The sequence below is a fragment of the Suncus etruscus genome, chromosome 16 (assembly GCF_024139225.1).
Source record: "Suncus etruscus isolate mSunEtr1 chromosome 16, mSunEtr1.pri.cur, whole genome shotgun sequence".
Taxonomy (NCBI): domain Eukaryota; kingdom Metazoa; phylum Chordata; class Mammalia; order Eulipotyphla; family Soricidae; genus Suncus; species Suncus etruscus.
This window is the reverse complement of record NC_064863.1, coordinates 43241453-43263195: the sequence shown is the minus strand read 5'-3', so window position 1 is coordinate 43263195 and position 21743 is coordinate 43241453. Positions and strand designations below refer to the sequence as shown.

Genomic DNA, 21743 nt, shown 5'->3' with positions numbered 1-21743 from the left:
GTTTTCTAGGGAGGTCCAAGAGTGCGTGGCCGGCTGGGGGCGTGGAGGAGGCGTGCAGCCTCTTGCACCCAGGACCTTGCAGAGCCAGGTGGGCGTGCCCGCTGCTCGGGGACCTCTTTGGCTTTTCTTTGGCAGGTGCTTGAAGTGGGGGGGGGGGGGCTAGTTGGAACTTGGGTTTCTGGCATTGCTTTCCCCGTGCCTTTCCGTTCTGCAGGCACGGCCTCTGGAGTAACCAACCCCCCAGGGGCACCCTGCTAGCGCCCTCTGGCTAGCCTTGCCCTCTGTCAGGCATTGCTTCCCAACCCTGGGCAGCGTAACAAAGTGTGAGCTGGGCCTTCACTTTGCAGGCAGGACCCCCCCCCCCCCCCCCGCCCCGCGCCACCTTCCTTCAGGAAAATGCCTCAAATGCCCCACCCCCCTTTGCTAGAATCTGCTCCAATTGGGTCCTTTTGGGGGATACCTCATCCTAAGCTAATCTTTCAGGCCCCTTAAGGGATCCAAAGGAGCCTTGATGGAGAAGCCTGATTTTGGGGGAGGGGGTAAGGTCACCCTTCCTCTGTCACACCGCTTTTTTCAATCTTCTGCCCCACATTCTGGGGCCAAATCGAAGACAGGAATAGGAACCTTTCCGGCTATATGTGAACCCCAGGCTGTCATGAAGAACCAGCTGGCTTCTGTGTTCAGTTCGACTGAATAGTGTCCCTGCCCTGGCTTCAGAGTCTTGTAGCAGAAGCAATGGGGGTGGGGGTGGGGTGGGTGGCCCCGGAAGAGAGCTCTTGTCCCCTCTCTCCTGCAGACATCTCTCCTGTGCCCTCTTGTCCAAGGTGCTTGTTTGTATTGCTGGGTGCAGGGAGAAAGAAGGTCATACCTCTTTTCACAGTTCCTCTCTCTTACGACTCTGGAGTGGGAGGGGGTGTGTAGGGCTCAGGCAAATGGGGTGCCTGCTGTGGTACTGGGCATCATCATCATCCTTGTGGGTGGTGCCACCTCTCGTTGTGGGAACTTGAGAGCTGGCATGTCCCAAGGGGTAGATGACCCTGCACCTTTCTTTTTATTCTCTGTCCAGTGGGGGCTTCTGTCCACACCTAGGCTAAATGTCACCACCTGTTTGTGGTTGGAGTCAGGCTGTAGAGGGTGGACTAGAAGGGAGCAGGCCAGGACTGTTCTGTGGGGTCACTTCTCATTGGTGTCCCCCCAAAAGTTTAGTTTTGTTTTTGTTTATGGGCCATACCTGGCAATGCTCAGGGCTTATGTCTGTTTCTGAACTCAGGAATCACTTCTGGTGTTAGAAGACCATCTGGGATGCCAAGGATTGAACTCAGGTTGACTGTACCATCATCCTGGCTTACCCACTGTACTATCATCATGGCCCCAAAGTGATCTAATTTATATAAAGAAAGCAATCATTCACAAGTGGGTTTATTTGAGGGAGTGAGAGGTCATGCTCAGTGGTACTGGGTGCCCCACAGTGCTACAGATTGAGTTCTCCTTTGTCTCAATAAGTGGGTATTTTTGTATTTTTATTTATTTGGGGGAGGGCCGCATTCCTCGTGGTGCTTAGGGGACCAGAGGAGATACTAGGGATGAAATTGGAATTTCTTATGCTAAGGAAGCTCCTTAACCACTATATTATCTCTCTGGCCCTGGGATACTGAGATTTGACCAAGTTATGAAAAATTGCGGCTTCATTGTCAGACATACTAGGTCCAGTCCTTTCTGGTTACCACAGATTTGTTTTTGTTGTTGTTTTGTTTTTGTTATTGGCCCACACCCAGAGGTGCTCAGGGCTTCTGTGCTGGTTCTGTGCTCAGTGATAAATTATGGTGAGCTCAAGAGACCATATGTGATACCATCCATACTGTATGGAGGAATCCCGGGTCTGCCTTGTGCATTCAAGTGTCCTTCCTGCTGTAATAATCGCTCCATTCCCCCCACAGATGTGCTTTTTATCCTTGAACTAATTACTCTTTGACTTTACTCTTCTTATCTTTACAAAAGGAGGATGAAAATGGTTCCTTCCTCCTAGGACTTCAGTGTTAAATGAGTTAACATTGGGTACTCAGTGAGTAAAAGCTGTGGTATTTTGTTTGTTTGTTTTGTTTTTTGGGTCACACTCGGCAGTGCTCAGGGGCTACTCCTGGGTCTATGCTCAGAAATTGCCCCGGGCAGGCTCAGGGGACCATATGGGGTGCCAGGATTCGAACCATGGTCCTTCTGCATGCAAGGCAAACGCCTTACCTCTGTGCGCTCTCTCTGGCCCCTGTAGGTTTTTTTTGTTTTGTTTCTTTTTTTTTTTTTTGTTTCGGGGCCACACCCAATGATGCTCAGGGGTTACTCCTGGCTATGCGCTCAGAAATGGCTCCTGACTTGGGAGACCGTATTGGACGTGTGGGAGGGAGGGACTGAAATGCATTATGTCCTGGGTCAGCCACCTGCAAGTCAGATGCCCTACCGCTTGCACCACCAGTGTCAGCTGTTACCGGCATCATCTTTCTCGTTATGATGCCACCTTCCAATTGTTCAAAGGACAATGGAAACAGTGCCTTCTTGGACCTGCAGGCTGCAGCCAGCCCACAGCCACACGCTCACTTATGCAAACCTAGCTGAGTGGCTGTGGAGGCTGGGATGGGAATCCTTAACCCCGCCCCACCCACGAGGCGCTGTGCAGGTCATCCCTACCCCTCCCACTCGCATTCACTTCCCAGAGGAGCTCAGCTTGCTCCAGGCCAGACTCCAGTCTTCACAGAGACTCCACTTTAGATCCTCTTTCACTGGATGATGAATTGTTTCCAGGTAGGTCTTTTGAGGGGTATCTCCTTATGGTGGGGCTCCCTCTGGGGTTCTTACTGATTCTTTCCTTTCAGACTCCAAGTGCTCCTTGCTGGGTCTGATCATTTGTAGTAAGTGCTAGAGGTGTGTTGCTCATTTTATTTTTTTTTTTAGTGGCCACACTGGGTAGTATCGGGGTATTTGGGAACCACTCCCAGCAGAGGTTAGTGTTAGAATTGGCTGTGCTCAGTGCTCCCCACAGCTATACACCCAGTGATGTTGGAGAAATTGGGGCATTCAGTGTTTGGAGTCCAGCTTGGGAGCTTTAGGCTACGAGGTATGTATTCTACTATTTGAGCTATCTCCTTGGCCCTGCATTAAATTTCTTTTAGAGGAGGTTGGTTAGCATATTTTTAAATAGGCTGACATGTCCAGAAAAGTATTGGAAGATCACCCTTCTAGGTGGGACTTGGGCAAACGGAGCCCCAGCCCTGAAAAGCAGATTTATTTCCTTTACCAGACAAGAAATCCAGCAAAGCAGAAACAGAACTTGTAGCATGTGACTGAGAAATAAATCCCCATCTTTCCTCCCACTTCTGGTGCCAGCTTTAGATATAGAAGTCTTGGGAAGTGTTCACCGCCCTCTACTTCTCCCCATCCACCCCTGATGTTTTATGACCCATTGGATGTTGAATTTTACTTGCATGTGAATTTCTGCCACTGTAATTCTTGATCAACTTGCTTAGGGCCTGACAGCTTTAGCCACATAGCAAGCCTGGTCCAGAGATAGTAAAGCTTGTTTGGCTGGTGTGTTGTAATTTTCAAAGTGCTCTGGCTGCTCCTAAGCATGAGGAAATGTCCTTTGTTTTTAATCCTCTGATTTTTGTCCATACGCACTGGTTTCACATCCACTGTGTGTTTTGAGGCCTGAAGAATGGAAGGATCTTTGGGGGTAAGTTTTCAATGTGAAGAGCTGGAGGTTATTTTCTGAACAGGAAACATGTGTTAACACAAACCCAGTAGACCTCCGACATGTTGATCGTACAGATGCAAAGTGCTGTAGATGCAAAGTGGCTCTTTGTCACTGTGTAGATTGGGCTATCGGGCTGTCGCCAAGAGGAACTACCATGTGTCAAAAAGATGACCCAGCCACTGTGCAGATCCACCCATTCTGGGTGAATGAGGTGGGCCCGCCTCCCCAGGGTCTGGGGTTCTCACTGTGTGGGGCATACCACGGACTAGGACAAGGCAGCTCTGAAAGAGTGACAACTGCGTAGAGGAAGGGGAAGCCACCTCGGAAGTGGTCCAGACACCCAGGAGCACGATAGGAGTTGTTGGCATTTTGACAGAATCCTTGTATTTGACACAGTTTGACAGTTTTCTGCTTTCTATGAGGATATGATTATAGTCACTGTCACATTGAGTGTCACAGAATCTGTGCTGTTGAGGTCTCTTTATAAGCAGGAGTCGAATGCACCTTTGGACACTTTGTAGTTCTTGGAAGCGTCATTTTTTTTATAGTAATTTATAAAACTGATATATACTATTTTTCATGCCACCATAAAAATAGAACCTTATGAGAGCTACTGGAATAGGAAACTTCTTCCTTATTATTATTATTATTATTATTTTTTTTTTTTTTTGGTTTTTGGACCACACCCGGTGGTGCTCAGGGGTTACTCCTGGCTGTCTGCTCAGAAATAGCTCCTGGCAGGCACGGGGGACCATATGGGACACCGGGATTTGAACCAACCACCTTTGGTCCTGGATCGGCTGCTTGCAAGGCAAATGCCGCTGTGCTATCTCTCCGGGCCCATTTCTTCCTTATTTTAACTTTCTTGTTTTTGGGCCAGAGCACTGCCAATGTCAGGATTCCCAGGGTCTTGGCTGTAGAGAACTGCTAGGCAAATATCTTAGCCTTTGTATTAGTTCTTTGGTGCCCTTTATAATCTTTCTTGATTTCTCATGGTGTTTCTCTTCCTATGCCTATCTTTATTTTTTTTAGGTTTTGGGCTACACCTGGCACTGCTCAGGGGTTACTTCTGGCTCTGTGCTCAGAAATCACTCCTGGTATGCTCAGGGGACCATATGGGATGCCAGGAATTGAACCTGGGTCAGCCACTTGCAAGGCAAACCTCTTAACCTCTGTGCTATTTCTCTGGCCCCAACCCTTTTTTTAGTTTTTGAGTGTTTGGGGGTTGGTTTGGTCCACATCCAGTGGTACTCAGAGCTTACTCCTGGCTCTATGCTTAGAGATGCTGGGGTACCATATGGGATGCTGAGAATTAACAGCTTGTTAGCATGTTCCTTAACCCTGTATTATCTCTCCATCACCAGATTAAATGTTCGTGAAGTCCTTCACCCATTTAAATCCCCATTCCCCTCTGGGCCTCACGTGTTGCTCTTAAAATCTAGGAGTTTGTAAAACTGCTGTTTGTTTGGTTATCATGACATTTTTTAGTGAGAAGCATACCTTGACAATTTATAAAAACTGACATTTCTTACCTCATTACCTTTTGAGGACATAACTACCTGTTTATTACTGTGGAACTCACCAAATATATTTTATATTTTGGTCGGGATGGAGGGATAGACCATGCTTGGTTGTGCTCAGGGATTACTCCTGGTTCTGTGCTCAGGAATCACTCCTCTGGCAGTGCTCAGGGGATCATATGTGGTGCCAGGGATACAACTGGGGTCAGCCATGTGCAAGACAAGTACCTTACTTAACCCCTGCCTAGTCTTTCCATTTCCCCAATAAGTATCCTTTGAAGTATCCACTCCAGGACTGTAAGGAAGAAATCACTTTCAGGTGAAAGTAAAAGTAACAAAATTAAAATAAAACCAGGTGATTTTTATCATGTTACCCTTGTAGTTCAGTTATTTACCTGAGGCAAATATGAGAAGAATTGGAAATCATGTTTCTATGATTGAAAAATGTCTGCATTTTTAAGAGAAGAGGTAACTTGTATCCTGCCCTGTTACTGTTTCTCTTTCTTGCTTTACATTTCAAAGATCATTTGAAACAAGTTTAGACCATGGTAACAGCTTAAAAGAGTTCAAGTATTGTGTGACAGAATCTACATGTATTGTTGACAGAATTCAGAAATTGCAGTCTGGGGTAGAATGGGTTGAAGTTTAAAAGAAAAATGATGTTTTCTTTTTCTTTTTTTTTTTTTTTTTGTTTTTGGGCCACACCCGGTGATGCTCAGGGGTTACTCCTGGCTATGCGCTCAGAAATTGCCCCTGGCTTGGGGGGACCATATGGGACGCCGGGGGATCGAACCGTGGTCCGTTCCTTGGCTAGCGCTTGCAAGGCAGACACCTTACCTCTAGCGCCACCTCGCCGGCCCCTGTTTTCTTTTTCTTTTCTTTTTTTTTTTTTTTGTGGTCTCTCAGGTCTTATATTAGGAGAAGATCGTGTTGGGTCAGGGCCTGACAATTATCGCTACAGATGTGCTTGTTTATTTTTTGGACTTTTAGAGAAAAACAGAGTTGCCTGCCCATATTTCATTTTGATTAAAGATTGCAATATTATTTTTCTAGGTATCAAATTGATATGCTCCATATCACCCAAAGAATAAAGATCAATTTATTTTTCACTGGTATGGAATGTTGGCATGTTTAGGCTGTAATTGAAAGCAACTTTTATTTTTGTTTTTTTTTTTTTGGGTTTTTTTTTTTTTTTTTTTTTTTTTTGGTTTTTGGGCCACACCTGGCGGTGCTCAGGGGTTACTCCTGGCAGTCTGCTCAGAAATAGCTCCTGGCAGGCACGGGGGACCATATGGGACACCGGGATTTGAACCAACCACCTTTGGTCCTGGATCGGCTGCTTGCAAGGCAAACGCCGCTGTTCTATCTCTCCGGGCCCTTATTTTTGATTTTTTTTTTTTTTTTTTGGTTTTTGGGCCACACCCGGTAACGCTCAGGGGTTACTCCTGGCTATGCGCTCAGAAGTTGCTCCTGGCTTGGGGGACCATATGGGACACCGGGGGATCGAACCGCGGTCCGTCCAAGGCTGGCGCAGGCAAGGCAGGCGCACCTTACCTTTAGTGCCACCGCCCGGCCCCTATTTTTGATTTCTTAGCAATTAATAGAAATAGAGAAATTTCTTTTTGGGGAGGGGGGTCACACCCGACGGCGGCACTCAGGAGTTACTTCTGAATCAGTGCTCAGAAGTCGCTCCTGGCAGGAGCGAATGATCATATGAGATGTGGGATTTGAACTGGAGTCCATCCTGTGTTGGCTCTGTGCAAGGCAAAAACAAAAACAAAAACAAAAACAAAAAAAACCAACAAAAAACGCCTTACCACTATTGCTCTTGCCCGAGAAAATTCTTTAACTTGGGTGCCCCTGATCTGTCTAGTTCATTGTCATGAAATCATCTTAAGGATTTCTCTTGGAGATCTTTTTGTTTGTTTTGTTTCTGGGCCACACCTTGTGATGCTTAAGGGTTACTCTTGGCATCACTCCTGGCGGTGTGCACAGGACCATGAGGGATGCCCAGGACTGAATGTGGATCATCCACATGCAAGGCAAACACTCTACTTGCTGTTTTTTCTGTTTTGCTTTGGGGTCACGATCCCCAGGTTTTACTCTTGGCTTTGCACTCAGGAATCATTCCTGACTGTGTTCAGGAGACCCTCTGGGATGCTGGGGGTCAAACTTGGGCCATGTGTATGCAAGACATGTACAATCTCTCCAACCTCCGTAGATACATTCTTCTTTGGCTCACACACCTAGTGGTTGTAAAGACTTCTGGAGTGTTTGTTAGTTTGGGATGTGGGAGTGGCCTATGTCCTCTCCATGGGAGGAGAGAGAAAGAGAGATCTCACCTATTGTGACTCATCTGAAGAGTGCCTATGTGACAGAGAGAGAGAGAGAGAGAGAGAGAGAGAGAGAGAGAGAGAGAGAGAGAGAGAGAGAGAGGGAGGAGACATAAAATATTGTGGGTAGATTTGAAACCTGGGAACCCTTAGAGAGAGAGAGAGAGAGAGAGAGAGAGAGAGAGAGAGAGAGAGAGAGAGAGAGAGAGAGAGAGAGAGAGAGAGAGGGAGGAGACATAAAATATTGTGGGTAGATTTGAAACCTGGGAACCCTTAGAGAGAGAGAGAGAGAGGAGACATAAAATATTGTGGGTAGATTTGAAACCTGGGAACCCTTAGAGAGAGAGAGAGAGAGAGAGAGAGAGAGAGAGAGAGAGAGAGAGAGAGAGAGAGAGAGAGAGGAGACATAAAATATTGTGGGTAGATTTGAAACCTGGGAACCCTTAGAGAGAGAGAGGAGAGAGAGAGAGAGAGAGAGAGGAGAGAGAGAGAGAGGAGAGAAGAGAGAGAGAGGAGAGAGAGGAGAGAGAGAGAACTCCCAGGGCTGATTCTCAATGATGTTACATTTGCGTTCATGGGTCATGTGTAGCATGTTTTAAACATGTCCTGAAAGGCCAAACCAACTCTTTTCTAGTTACTTAAGACACGCCTTGCTCTATATTACTTAACCTACTCTATAATATACTACCCGGAGTAGATCTCAGTACTCAGTTAACTGTTGAGAGTGGCTCAGATTTGTAGTGGTGTGCACGGGCCATTCCACAGTGTTGATCTTTGAGCTTTGTGTGTGTGTGTGTGTGTGTGTGTGTGTGTGTGTGTGTGTGTGTGTGTATTTCAAGTTCCTCTGTGCTTTTCTTGAGGGGAAATGGCTGGGTCAGAGGAAAGCAGGCATTGTGGATTTGTGCCCATTTGCATTTTCCCCAGCAGGGTTCAGGAGTGCCAGCTGCTCCACTTGCCTGCAGACACCTGGTATCCTTGGACTGGAGCTTTTGCCAGACTGAGAAGAGGTGTGAAATGGTATCTTTGGATTTGCAAGTACAACCTTCGTGTTCAGTAGTGAGGGTTGAGTTCCATGGAAGGACTGATTTGCTGGATTGGTTGTAAAACGGAGCCCTGGCATACTTTAATCATTGCCTCTAAGTCATAACTACAGCGTTGACTGCCTGAAAACTGGGAAAGGGAGAATGGATAGGGAAAAATCAGGGAGCCAGAGGAAAAGATGAGGAAGATTGGGATGGAAAGGAGGCCAGAGGTGGAGGGAATGTTGCCAAGGAGGCAGATATTTGCAGCATGAAAGGATGACGACAGGTGTGGAGAAGATCTCTTGCATGTTGCTGTGAATTCCGGCTGTTCCTGTGCTGGCCAGCGGGAGCCTCAGGTTTCCTGGTTGGTGCTTTGCTTGATTGAAATAGACTTCAGAGTGGGTGGAGCTCTGCCAGAGAGAAGGGCTGGGCTGGGCTCAGAAGTTTTCCTGTCTACCTGGTTGCTTTGTGAAGTTCTTTTTGGGAAGGCCAATGTGAAATGATTTTCTTCCTGAAACATTTCTTGGTGCTTTCCTCACAGCGCTAAGAACCACTGTGCAGGAACCTAGCTTTTAATAGGAACCTTGACTTGCACCTGAAATTACAGTTTGCAGATAATTTCAGACATTTCCTGCTCTTTAATTTTCAGAACACGATGAGCATAGTTTTATGGAGCTCTAAAATGTATGGTTATTTTTGTTTGCTTTATGATTTTTTTGTTTGTTTTTGGGCCACACCCAGTGATGCTCAGGGGTTACTCCTGGCTATGTGCTCAGAAATCACTCCTGGCTTGGGGTCCGGATGGGACATTGGGGATTGAACCAAGGTCCTTTCTGGATTGGCCATGTGCAAGGCAAATACCCTACCGCTGTACTATCACTCTGCCTCAGGATTTTTGTTTTGTTTTTGTTTTTGTGTTTGGGTCACACCCGGCAGTGCTCAGGGGTTACTCCGCTCTATGCTCAGAAATCGCTCCTGGCAGGCTCGGGGGACCATATGGGATGCTGGGATTTGAACCACCATCCTTCTGCATGCAAAGCAAATGCCCTACCTCCATGCTATCTCTCTGGCCTCTCAAGGGTCTTTTTTTTTTTTTTTTGGATGGGTGGGAGTGTGGGCCACACCCTACATTGCTCAGGGCTTACTCCTGACTGGCAGAATAAGTGGAATCATATAAGATGGTTAGGTTGAACCCAATTGACCATATGCAAGGCAAGTACCCTACCCCCTGTACTATCTTGCTAAACCCCTTCCCCCAGAGGTTTTGAAATGTAAGTTTTTTTCTAATGGCTGTCTTTGAATGGTGTGTTATTTATTCTTTGTATATTCTTTATAGTCTTAATGCTCACAATGAGCATGTAGAAACAAAACCCAAAATTAACTAGATTTGGATTGAATCCCTCCCTCCCTCCCTCCCTCCCTCCCTCCCTCCCTCCCTCCCTCCCTCCCTCCCTCCTTCCTTCCTTCCTTCCTTCCTTCCTTCCTTCCTTCCTTCCTTCCTTCCTTCCTTCCTTCCTTCCTTCCTTCCTTCCTTCCTTCCTTCCTTCCTTCCTTCCTTCTTCCTTCCTTCGCTCAGGGGTTATTTCCTGGCTCTATGCTCAGAAATCGCTCCTGGGCAGGCTCAGGGGACCATATGGGATGCCAGGATTCGAACCACTGACCTTCTGCATGAAAGGCAAATGCTTTACCTCCATGATATCTTTCCAGCCCCAGAGTGCTCATTTTTAAAGAGGAGAAAGTATCTTCCCCTCAGAGGTTTTGATTTACTGATCTAAGGAGGGGCCACTGAGGATTCTCTCCTCCCTCTCACTCCATTGAGCTGAGACTCCATACTCAAGGAATACTGCTGGCCTTGGTTAATAACTTTTCCCCATTAAAAAAATATTGGACAGGAGCGATAGATAGTACAGCGGGTAGGGTGTTTGCATTGTACGTGGCCGACACAGGTTCGATCACCAGTATCGCATATGGTCCCCCGAGCCTACTAGGAGTGCCTCCCGAGCGCAGATCCAAAAATAACCCTTGAACACCACCAGGTATGGCCCCAAAACAAAACAAAACGAAACAAAATATTAGCCATGTGAGAATGCTTGCTTGCTTGCTTGCTTGCTTGCTTGCTTGCTTGCTTGCTTGCTTGCTTCCTTCCTTCCTTCCTTCCTTCCTTCCTTCCTTCCTTCCTTCCTTCCTTCCTTCCTTCCTTCCTTCCTTCCTTCCTTCCTTCCTTCTTCCTTCCTTCCTTCCTTCCCTCCCTCCCTCTCTCCCTCCCTCCTTTCCTCCCTCCCTTCCTCCCTCCCTCCCCTTCATTCCTCCCACCCTCCTTCTTTCTTGGGATCACCTCAGGGACCACTCCTGATGGACCTTGACCTTTGGGGACCATATGGGATACCAAGGATTGAACCTGAGTTACCCCTGTACAAGTCAAGTGTTCTACCCTCTGTACTAACGCTCTGAGTCCTAGAAAGTTTTGGACTGGAAAATTATTTTATGTAGTGAGTCAGCTTCAAATGAAGCATAGATCATCATTCTTAGGATGAATTTCTTGATTTTAAATAGCCAGGTTTTTATTACTTTATGCTCCTAGCACAGGTATATATCACTTTACCTGAGAAATATCAGTAACTCTCTGCCCATATATCTTTATTTTAGATTGGTTGCATAAAACTTAGTCAAGATCTTTGTTTAGGATATGCCTTGAAAACCAGCTTGTGGTATTTGCTGTCAATATCTTTATGTTTTCCTTTCATATTCATGAATTCATAAGGAGAAAATTGATGTTTGCTTGTTGCATTGAAATGGTGGGGGTATTTATTTGCAACTGTTTTCCCCCCCGCAATTCTAGTTAAGATTGTGCTGACATATGATCTAGTATCTTGATACTAACTGTTCTGTACCAGTCTTCGACTTAACCATAGTTTATTCCATCTTTAAATAAATACCTTAGGAGTTGTTAGGCTCTTCAGACTGCAAATCAGACTTTTTAATTTGGTTTTGTATTGGGGTATTGTACCTGATACTGCTCAGGGCTTATTCCTAGTTCTATGCTGAGGAATCACTCCTGGTGGGGTGACTACATGGGGTCCCAGGGATTGAACCGAGATTGGCCGCATGCAAAGCAAAAGCCTTACCCACTATATTATCTGTGGGTATGTGTGTGTGTGTGTGTGTCTGGTGGGGGATACTTCTAGAATGACTGGGTATTAATGGGTGAATCTGAACTGTTTCAGGCAACGAGACTATGGGAAGCTGATTTTCCATTCCTTGGCCCTGTTTTTCTTTTGTTTTGGGGCCACACCTGGCAGTGTTCAGGGGTTACTCCTGGCAGGCTCTGGGGACCATATGGGATGCTGCATGCAAGACAAACACTTACCCACTTTATTACTCTGACCCCTGGGCCCTGTGGATTTTTTTTTTTTTTTGGGCCACACCCGGCGGTGCTCAGGGGTTACTCCTGGCTGTCTGCTCAGAAATAGCTCCTGGCAGGCACGGGGGACCATATAGGACACCGGGATTTGAACCAACCACCTTTGGTCCTGGATCGGCTGCTTGCAAGGCAAATGCCGCTGTGCTATCTCTCTGGGCCCCTGGGCCCTGTGTTTTGAGGTGCTTGAGGGAAACTTAAATGTTTTGATGACTAGTTTTGATGATGCTCTCTTGGCTTTTGCTCTGCTTCCTCTATTCACCCCCTCATCTCGTGACTAGCTCTTGGTATTTGGGGGTGGCTTTCTGACACCTACCTTCATGTTGTGGTTGGGCAGCTTGTTCCCAACCTGGAAGTTCCCTGCTCTTCCCTTGCCCCTCCAGCTCCCAGGACATGGGGTGTCTGTGGTGGTAGGACTCAGAAAAGAGGAGGAGGGGAGCTGATTCCTCCCATGATCCAGCTGTGGTCTATCGAGAGCCAGGGGTGGACAAAGGGAGGAAGGAGCCAAGGTTTCCGACTGCACTGGCATGGGAGCTGCTGCAGCGGTGGCGGTGGGTGTGGAGCTTTGTGATCTCACTCAGGATACCATGTCTTCCTCTTCCTGGAGTTGGGGCACATCCTGTGCTGAAAAGATTCCCCATCATTCATAAGCAGAGAGTGGCCCCTTTTGTCCTTAATGTACACAGATGTTCTTGACACCTGCGACTGTGACGGCACCAAGTAGCTTAGCTAAACTTGTTTCTTTCTTTTACTTCTTTTTTTGTTTTTGTTTTTGTTTTGGGCTACACCTGGTGACACTCAGGGGTTACGTCTGGTTATGCACTCAGAAATCGCTCCTGGCTTGGGGGACCATATGGGACGCCGGGGGATCAAACCTTGGTTCTTCCTAGGTCAGCGTGTGCAAGGCAAATGCCCTACAGCTTGCGTCACCGCTTCGGCCCCTTCTTTACTTTTATTATTTTTGTTTTACTTTTTTGGGGCCACTCACAGCAGTGCGCAGGGATTAGTCCTGGTGATTCTGACATATGGGATGTCAAGGAACAAACTTGGGTGGGCTGTATGCATGGGAAGCACCCCTACCTCCTGTACTATCTCTCTGGCTCTGGGTCTAAGTGCTTTTTCTTTTTAATCTTTTTAAGAAGTATTGTGTTTTCCCCTCCCTTCTTTTCCACTGCTTTGGTGAGACTGGCCGCCTCATTGTTTTTAGGTTGTGAGGCTCCTGGGAACTCATCTTTGTCCTGGTGTTTGTCTGTTTGCTTGGGGTCAACTCTCATTCAGTGGTAGTGCTCAAGCACATGTTGGTGGTTGTGCTTGCAAGGAGGAGTGGTCGCTTGCATGCTGACCTGCCTTATGCTGGAACTACAGGGCCCAGAGCTCCTCTGTGCAGCAGTCTGGGTCCAGGACAATGCCCTGTTTGGTGTTTGTGGGTAGCACAGAGGTCAGGCCCTGGGCTTCACCCAGGACTTTACCTTTGGCCACATCCCTGGACATCCCTGGCTCTCAGTTTCTTTCCTTTCTAGACAAATTTTTAAAGAGGGTATAGGAATTCATGTGGTAGAAATTGGAAAATTGATGGTCTGGAATGATAGGATAGCAGGTAGGGTTCTTGCCTTGCACACAGCCAATCTGAGTGTGATTCCCAGAACGCTGTGTGGTTCCTGAGCACTGCCAAGAGTAATCCCTGAACAGAGCCAGGAGTCAGCTCTGAGTACTGCCTGATTTGACTCCAAAGCTTCAGAGACAAAAGAGAGGAGGGCTGGAAGTTCCAGCTCACCTCATGAAGCTCCCCACAAAGAGTGATGAGTGTAGTTAGAGAAATAACTACATTGAGAACTATCCTAACAATGAGAATGAATGAGGGAAGTAGAAAGCCTGTCTAGACTATAGGTGTGGGTGGAGTGGGGAGGAGGGAGATTTGAGTCATTGGGGATGGGAATGTTGCACTGGTGAAGGGGGGGGGGGTGTTCTTTATATGATGGAAACCCAACCATAATCATGTTTGTAATCAAGGTGTTTAAAAAATATATTAAAAATAAAAAGAAATTGGACTTGTTGGCTTGGGTAGATAATATAATGGTTAGGGCATGTATACCTAGCACCTATCCCACCCAGGTCAGTTTCTGGCATCATGTGATTCCTCAAGCATTACTGGTGGAATTGAGGAGGCCCCAGCACCTCCAGGCAGCACAGCAGCATCATATCCTAGATCTGGTCTTCATCCACTAGAATTGGTGTTGGAGCCCCTAGTCTTTCTGAATGCTGACCCCCCAAAAAAAGAAGGGCATTTAAAATTGTTCAGAAGGATATGGGATGAAAACAAACCTGCCAAAGAATTATTTTGTTATTGTATTTGGGTTTGGGGCCCTAGAGAGCTGTGCTGCTCCTAACTCTATGCTGGGGTTACATGTACTGAGTCATTTCTCTGGCCTAGCCACTTTAGAATTCCAGTCTCTGGCATTGGTAGTTGCAATTTCTTGGCTTCCATTCAGAGCCACACAATGCACATTGGCCAAAGACACAGGAGATGCATGCTACTTATGCTTATTTTTTTTCTTTTTTTGGTTTTTTGGGTCAGACCTGGCAGTGCTCAGGGGTTACTCCTGACTCTACACTCAGAAATTGCTCCTGGCAGGCACAAGGGACCATATGGGATGCCGGGATTCGAACCACCATCCTCTGCATGCAAGTCAAACACCCAACTTCCATGCTATCTCTCCGGCCCCTGCTTATGTTTTTTTCTAATAGTTTTTTTTATTTATCTGGAGGAAGTTGGAGAGTCATACTTGGTAGTGCTCAGGGGGTAATGGCTGGCTTTGCACTCAGGAATCATTCCTGGCAGACTCAGGGGACTGAGTGATTGGGATGCTAAGGATTGAACCTGGATTGACTGTGTGCAAGGCAAGTGTCCTCTCTGTTATACTTTCACTCCGGCCTTCTTCTAAGTTTTTTTTTTTCTTAATTATAATGTATTAGAACAAATTCAGCAGCAATATTATTATTTTTCTTTTCCCCCCTTACTTTTTTTTTGGGGGGGGGCCACACCCGGCGGTGCTCAGGGGTTACTCCTGGCTGTCTGCTCAGAAATAGCTCCTGGCAGGCACGGGGGACCATATGGGACACCGGGATTCAAACCAACCACCTTTGGTCCTGGATCGGCTGCTTGCAAGGCAAACGCTATCTCTCCGGGCCCTTCCCCCCTTACTTTAAAATCTGCTGAATCACCAGACTTTTTGATGGTGGACCCAACCATTATTTACAAGTCTTTTTTCCCCCCTTTTATTTAAACACCATGATTACAAAGTTGTTCATAATTGAGTTTCAGTCTTAATATGTACTCCACTCTCACTCAACATTTCCCACCGTCAGTGTTCCCCATTTCTCTCCCACTCTCCTACCTGTCTTTGGGGCAGGAATTTTAAACCATTCTACCCCCTTCTTTTAGACTCTCTCTTAAAAACTCAGGTAGTGTGTGTAGCATACCCTGATCTGTTCTTGCTTTTCTGATCCTCTGGTGAGTCCACATGAGCACTCCAAGTGCATCCTCATTCCTTTTTCATGACGGCACAGTATTTGGTTTCATGAACATATTGAGTTACTTAACCAATAATTGAGTTACTTAACCTGTTTTCATGGGTTCATAGTAGTTTTCCAGCCTTGAGTTTTCTCCCAGAGGGCTCCGCACAACAACTTTGCTCCCCAATTCATTTCTATCCCCTTCTCTACCGCCATTGATGCTGTGAAGAGCATAGGTGGTACATGCAAGGTGGAGCTTGCTGGATTAAATGTCTGGTGGTAGTATTTGTATGTGTGCTCACAGGGATGCAGGGGAGCTGCTCTGCTGATCATGGGGTTCTGCATCTTTGTTTTGTTTGTTTTATTTTGGGTGCTCATCCAGAACTGCTCAGGTTTCACTTCTAGTGGAGCTTATGGGACTTTATGGGGTGCTGGAGATTAAACTTGTCTCTGCTATGTAAGACAGATACCCTGCCCACTGTTTTATTGCGCCAACCCTTTACACATCTTTTTAGTTGTGGGTGGTCTGCAGGGACTGGGGACATACTTTAGTAGTGGTGCTGATACACAACTGGCAGTGGTACATAACTAGAATTTGTTAGTGATATCAGGATTCACAGACATCAGGGCTGCCTGGCATAAATAAGTAGCATGTCATGCTATGGGGATGGGGATAGAGGGGTTGGGGTGAACTCATGACCTCATGTTTTTAGTGCCATCACTTTAGCTCTCTCCCACCCCTAGTCCACACTTTACTTTCCATATGTTGCTGACTTTTAGGTTTGGTTTTTGGGCCATAGCTGGCGGTGCTCAGGGATTACTCCTGAAGAGCTCAAGCCTCCATATGGGATGCCAGGAATTGAACTCAGGTCTGCCACATGCAAGACACGCACCTTACCCCTGTACTGGCTATTCACCTCCACCTTGCTCAGAGTGTACAGTCAGTGAAACGGGTTTGTGGGGCCAGAGCAATAACACAGCTGATAGGGCATTTGCCTTGCACTTGACCTCATTCCCTCATCCCATATGGTCCCTGAGCCTGCCAGGAGTGATTTCTCAGAACAAAGCCAGGAATAACCCTTGAGCATCACCAGGTGTAGGGGGGGGAGAGAGAGAGAGAGAGAGTGAGAGAGAGAGAGAGAGAGAGAGAGAGAGAGAGAGAAGAAGGAGGAGGAGGAGGAGGAAGAGGAAGGGGAGGGGGAGGGGGAGGGGAAGGGGGAGGGGGAAGAGGAGGAGAGGGGAGAGGGGAGAGACCTACCAGCAAAAGGTGTTTCTTGTTTTCCATATAGCCTTGCCAAAGCAGCATACTATCCTCTTGATCTTTTCAACTTTGTCAGTTCATGGGAAAGTAGTGTCTTTAAAAAAATAAACACAGCACCAAAAACCCAAAAACCACAGTATATTTTTTTTATACATTTTTCCTATTAGGAGCCTGAGCTTCCATTTACACATTTAAGAAAGTGAAGCACAGTTTCACTTAATGGTTTTGCTCTGGGCAATTATTTTTTCAAAGTCTATAAGGAAGGACCAGTTTTATTTTTATTTTCAATCTGTTAGAAGCTGATATTTTTTGTGTAATATTATAAAAGTTAATAGCAGAATGGAATAAAATCCCCCAAATACAGGACACAAATCCCAATTTCTCTCACTGCTAAGCTTGACAGGTGCAGAATTGCCCTGTTCATTCAGTATGCCCCTTTTCTGTTTCCAAAATGTGCCTCTGGCAGAATGCTGACCCTTGGAGTCACTAGTGACCCCTGAGCCCCTCCCTATATGTCTCTTCTCTCACAGTGCCACTCCTTCGTGGGAAGTGGGAGAATAAAGTACAGAATTTTGCCTTTTGCATCTCCCAGTCTCTGCATTGCATCTGCTGGGCCGGAGAGATAGCATGGAGGTAGGGTATTTGCCTTGCATGCAGAAGGATGGTGGTCCAAGTCCTGGCATCCCATATGGTCCCCCAAGCCTGCCAGGAGTGATTTCTGAATGTATAGCCAGGAGTAACCCCTGAGCGCTGCCAGGTGTGACCCACCTTGAAAAAAAAAAAGAATCTATTAAGTCCCAAGATGTGAAGCTGGTGCTAGGGCCAAGATGCCAGGTTGTGAGATAGATGGGCATGGTGGGGTCCCTGGGTTCTTACTAACCAGGCCTTTGACTTTGATCTGCAGTCTAAGGGATGGGGAGAAACTGGACATATTGCTAGTCATATTTGCAGAGTGGGGCTTCTGGGGGACTTGGCAGAGGTCTGTGAAATCTTTCTGGGATCGATAAGAAAGGAATCTAGTGAAGTAGTTGGCTGGGGCCTCCTAACTCAGCAGGCATAGGACATAGGATTGGGAAGGGGTTCCTGGGTTGAGTAAACCTAGCTGCGTATTTTCTTTTTTCCGCTGGAAGATGACAGGGCTCAGACCCAGTGTCCTTGGTTCTGCTTCTGAGCCAGGGCATTTGCTTTCTCCATGGGAGCTTTCTGCTGTGTTGTCTCCAGTGCTGATAGCTGCAAGTTGCAGGGCAGTGGGTCTTGCAGCTTTCCAACTTTCCTTTCTGGGATAACTTGGAATATGACTGTACCCTTGGGTGGCCTTTATTCTCTAGCCTATATTGCTTTTAAAAAATCTGTTATTTTTGCTTTTGGGTTACACTGGCAGTGCTTAGGGCTTACTCCTGGCTCTGTGTTCAGAAATCACTCCAGTGGGGCTCAGAGGACCATACGGTGTGCTGGGGATTGAACCCAGGTCAGCCTCGTGCAAGGCAGAGCACTACCTGCAGTACTATCCTATTGCTGCAGCCCCAAGTGGTTATTTTTTGTAAAGGTTATTATAGCTTAAGTAAGAATGTTGCAATAATGTTGTTATTTGGTATTTATGTGTAAAACCACTGCCCTCTCCCCCTGACCCCAGCCCCATGGTGCCTTCTCTGCTTCACAACTCTGTCCTAGGTCTCTTCCATCACACCCTACCTGCCTCCTTTCTTTCCCTCCCCAGACTCAGTAACCCTTTTTGTGATCTAAGGTCAATGGTTTGTCATAGTTCAGTACCACCTCCTTGTTTTGTTTGTTTGTTTTATTTTTTTCTCTCTAGGTTTATCTGGTATTTTTCTTTCATCTTCTGACTCATTTTACTTAGCATGATGCCCTCCAGTACTAACGTCACTGCAGTGAGGTTTCATCTATCTTTTCTTTTCTTTTCTTCTTTTTTTTTGGCCACACCTGGTGACGCTCAGGGGTTACTCCTGACTGTGCGCTCAGAAATCACCCCTGGCTTGGAGGACCATATAGGACTTTGGGGGATCAAACCACAGTCCATCCTAGGCTAGCTCAAGGCAGACACCTTATGCCCTGTGACACTGCTCCGGCCCCTCATCTTTTCTTAAAACTGCATAGTATTCTGTTGTAATACCATCTTGTCTTTTTATTTATTTTTTTAATTTTGGGGCTTTGATTCACATGAGAAGTGTTCAGGGCTTACTCATGGCTCTGTACTCATAGATTGGCTCTGTACTCCTGGATCACTCTTGGCAGGGCTTTGGTACCATATGGGATGCTGGGGATTGAACTAGCGTTGGGCATGTGCAAGGCAAGTGCCCTACCAGATGTACTATCACTCTGGCTCTTGATCTGTGTTCTAATAATTTTTGTCACTGAACCTGGGATTACATCAAATTTTCTCAGGTGAGAAAGCATCACAAGGGAAAAGCTGAAGAAATGCTAGTTTCATGGAAAAGCACAGATGGAGATGTGACCTCTTACTAATGACACATATCCCACATATCTCAGAGAATATGAGTGGCTAAATCAACTGTGGTACATCTACACAATGGAATTCTGTGCAGCTGTTAGGAAAAATGTAGTCATGAAATTTGCTTATAGATGGATGGACATAGATAGAGATTATTCTACTGAATGAAATGTGTCAGAGGAAGAGGATTAGACATATAATATCTTACTCATTTGTTGAATATAAGAAAAATAAAGATAGTTATGGTGATAATACCCAGAGACAATAAGAGGAGGCTGAGGAGGATCAGTCCATAGTAGGAAGCTTACCACTAAGAATGGTGAAGGTAGTTAGAATAGTGAATGGTTCATGGTGATAGTGATAGTTGGAATTGTCTGAATAAAAACTGGGTGCTGAAAGGGGATAAAGTTATGTTATCCCTTCATTAGTATTAGTACAAACCACAGTGTCAAAATGAGGGAGGTGGAGAGAGAGAAGAAGGTGGAGAGAGAGAGGCCGGCAGGGGCAAGTGGGTGGGAAGGAAACTGGGGACATTGGCAATGGGAAATAAGCACAGATGAAGGGCCATGTACATTCTGTGACTGAAATTCAACCATGAAAAATTTTGTAACCATGATGCTTAAATAAAGCAATTAATTATAAATAAAAAATAAGTGGCACATACTGCTTGTTATCCCTTATGTTCTAAGTTCATTCTCTCAGCATATTAAAAGGCTTTTCTAGCCAGATGCTTCGGAGGTTCCTGAAAAAAAAAAAAAAAACAAACAAAAAACAAAAAACAAAAAAACCCAGAAACACAAGCAGAGGTCATTCATGTCTTCAGATAGCCTATGGTTTAGTGTAAGAGGGGTTGACAAAGTTTTCAGTAAAGGGCTAAGTGGCAAATGTATGATATTTTGTGCTCTAAAGTCTCCATTGCAACTACTGATTTATGCTTTTTGTTTGTTTTTGTTTTGGGGCCATAGCTGGTAGTGCTTAGGGGTTACCCCTGGTTTTGCACTCAAGTCATTCCTGGCAGGCTTAGGGGACCATATGGGATGCTGGGGATCAAACCTGGGTCCATCCTGGGCCATTTGCGTGCAAGGCAAAATGCCCTACCACTGTGCTGTCACTCTGACCCTGTTTTTTGTATTGTGAAAGTGACTGCATTAAGTAAAGGAGAGGTCAGGGTCATGTTCCAATAAAACTAGTTGTTCACAGCACTAGTTGGTGGGCTAAATTTGAGCTTTGAACTGTTGTTTGCCCACCCTTGAACCTGTGAGATGGCAAATATTAAATAAGTATGTTGCTACAAATTGTGATAAGGGCTATGAAGTATTTTACTGGATTCTGTACAAGTACATGGTCGCTTTGAAGAGGGACATTGAAGTCAAATGGTGAGGAAGAGGTTGGTAGGAGTGGGAGAAGGGGGCAGATATCTTTAAAAGGGCAAAAGATTAGCTGTCTGCATTTTTATCTTTTAGAGGCACAGTTTTCTTTGGATTAGAAAAATGATCATTTTTTTCTGTAATATATAATTTATGTTAGTTTCACCCCCACCATAATTTCACACCAGTAGATGAGCTTTTTGTACTTCTGAGAGGTTCTTTCTCCTTTGTTCTGTTTTGTTGTTTTTGTTTTACTGTTCTCAGTGTTTATCCCCAAATTTAGAAGTTAGATTTATAAGATGGACCATTGATCTATTATTAGGTATAAAGGATTGACTTCTTAAAACTAATTGCTACATTTTGGTGCTCTTTTCTCTTCCAGTCTTTGAAGTTGGCCTTGCTTTTCTTCTTGAGAACATCTCATGCTTCTCTGGACTCTTATCTGCAGTCTTAAATCACCCTTTAAATGGGTGGTGGTACTCTGGGAGACTTGACAGAAACAGACACATCTTCCTCACTTTAGGATAGATATTTCAAGGGGTGCCTCAGAGATAGGGGTTAGCCTTTACATATTGGTAACCCTTTCAATTTTTTTCTCTAGTAGCAGGTAGATTTTTCATTTATTTTATCTGAGAGTCACACTTGACAGTGCTTAGAGCTACTCCTGGCATTGTCTTGTGATTGACTCTGGGGCTCTTGTATGCAGGGCAGAGCTTCAGCTCTTTGAGCCATTTTCTTTCTTTTCTTTTCTATATGCCTGTTTTCTTACCTAGGAGATGGGGCGAGCTGGCCAGGGGTGGGTAGTTCTGTGCACCCTCTGTGTGGGAGGCCCTGGGTCTGATCTGCCTTCGAGAAGGTCCTGGTGAAGGTTGAAGTCAGCAAATTCATGCATTGAGTTCCTTATAGCCATGACGGCACAGAGTGTGGTGTCATTGGCCTGTCACTTCGGTGATACCGATTCTGGCTGGGGACTCAGCATCTATAATTCCTCTATAATCCCCCAATTCCTCCTGTGATCTGGGCCATTTTCTCCCCATTGGCTTCATTTGTGTCTGGAAGGCTCTGGGGTTGACCTTTTATTATGGAAGGAAGACTGA

At 45.9% G+C, this 21743-nt stretch overlaps 2 protein-coding genes across 2 annotated transcripts in view; both read left to right on the top strand.

The window, feature by feature from the left end:
• The window catches only part of OCIAD2 (OCIA domain containing 2), a 945756-nt gene that overhangs the window by 1182 nt on the left and 922831 nt on the right, over positions 1 to 21743 (top strand). The window lies entirely within an intron of this gene.
• Positions 1 to 21743, top strand: part of USP46 (ubiquitin specific peptidase 46) — a 62179-nt gene that overhangs the window by 896 nt on the left and 39540 nt on the right. The gene's annotated exons all lie outside the window — the stretch shown is intronic.